A 1,751-nucleotide genomic window follows, 5' to 3' on the forward strand; every position below is an offset into this window, starting at 1 on the left:
GAAAAGGCTGCTTATTGCAGGAAGCCCCCCATAGCCCCTGCCACCCTCCCACCGCCCCCGCCACTTCCACTTGCACCAAGCCACTTCCACTGCCACCCAACACAAGCTGCCAACGTTTATGGTCAACTAGGCCTGTGGTCCGGCAAACTGCGGCTCGTGAGCCACATGTGGCTCTTTGGCCCCTTGAGTGTGGCTCTTCCACAAAATACCACATGCGAGCACGCACGTACAGTGCAATTGAAACTTTGTGGCCCATGCGCAGAAGTCGGTTTTCTGCAGATCTGCTCGTAGCTCCTGCTGGGTAGCCTCAGGCAGAGGCTAAATTAGCACCTCCATAGATCCAAGAGCCAGTATACCCAGTGGTCAGAGTGGGACCATCCAATTACAACTCCTCAGATCCATAAGTGACACACTCAGGGGGAAGACTCAGTGAGCACCAAAGCCCCACTGAAGCAAGTCTTGCCTCATAAGGGTGTCTTCAGCACAGAAGTTCTTCCACCGTAGACACAGCTGATTCTTACAGCCAATTGGCCTGGAGGTCAATTCCTCCCAGTGATACCTACAACAATCAAGGCTTAACTACAGCAAGACTGTGCACAAAGCTCACAAAGAGGTGTACCAAGAGTGTCCACCTCAGGTAATTGGGGAGGCTGAGCCACTGGGCCCTATAGGACACCTAGCACACAAAGCCACTCTACCAACACAGGGAAGCATAAAAAATGCGGAGACAAAGAAACAGGTCACAAATGACAGAAATGGAGGAAAGCAAATGACTGGATATAGAGTTCAAAACCACACTTTTAAGGTTTTTCAAGAACTTTCTAGAAACCGCCGATAAATTTAGTAAGACCCTCAAAAAGACTGGTGAGACCGGCGATAAATGTAGTGAGACCCTCAAGAAATCTAGTGAGACCCTCGAGGTTATGAAAAAGGACCAACTAGAAATTAAGCATACACTGACTGAAATAAAGGATATTATGCAGAGTTCCAACAGCAGACTAGAGGATCGCAAGAATCAAGTCAAAGATTTGAAATACGAAGAAGCAAAAAACACCCAACCGGAAAAGCAAAATGAAAAAAGAATCCAAAAATATGAAGACAGTGTAAGGAGCCTCTGGGACAGCTTCAAGCGTACCAACATCCGAATTATAGGGGTGCCAGAAGAAGAGAAAGAGCAAGATATTGGAAACCTATTTGAAGAAATAATGACAGAAAACTTCCCCTACCTGGTGAAAGAAATAGACTTACAAGTCCAGGAAGCACAGAGAACCCCAAACAAAAGGAATCCAAAGAGGACCACACCAAGACACATCATAATTAAAATGCCAAGAGCAAAAGACAAAGAGAATCCTAAAAGCAGCAAGAGAAAGACAGTCAGTTACCTACAAGGGAGTACCCATATGACTGTCAGCTGATTTCTCAACAGAAACTATGCAGGCCAGAAGGGAGTGGCAAGAAATATTCAAAGTGAATAATGCCAAGAACCTACAACCAAGATTACTTTATCCAGCAAAGCTATCATTCAGAATTGAAGGTCAGATGAAGAGATTCACAGATAAGAAAAAGCTAAAGGAGTTCATCACCACCAAACCAGTATTATATGAAATGCTGAAAGGTATCCTTTAAGAAGAGGAGGAAGAAGAAAAAGGTAAAGATACAAATTATGAACAACAAATACACATCTATCAACAAGTGAATCTAAAAATCAAGTGAATAAATAATCTGATGAACAGAATAAACTGGTGATTATA

The sequence above is a fragment of the Myotis lucifugus genome, unplaced genomic scaffold (genome assembly GCF_000147115.1).
Source record: "Myotis lucifugus unplaced genomic scaffold, Myoluc2.0 scaffold_867, whole genome shotgun sequence".
Taxonomy (NCBI): Eukaryota; Metazoa; Chordata; class Mammalia; order Chiroptera; family Vespertilionidae; genus Myotis; species Myotis lucifugus.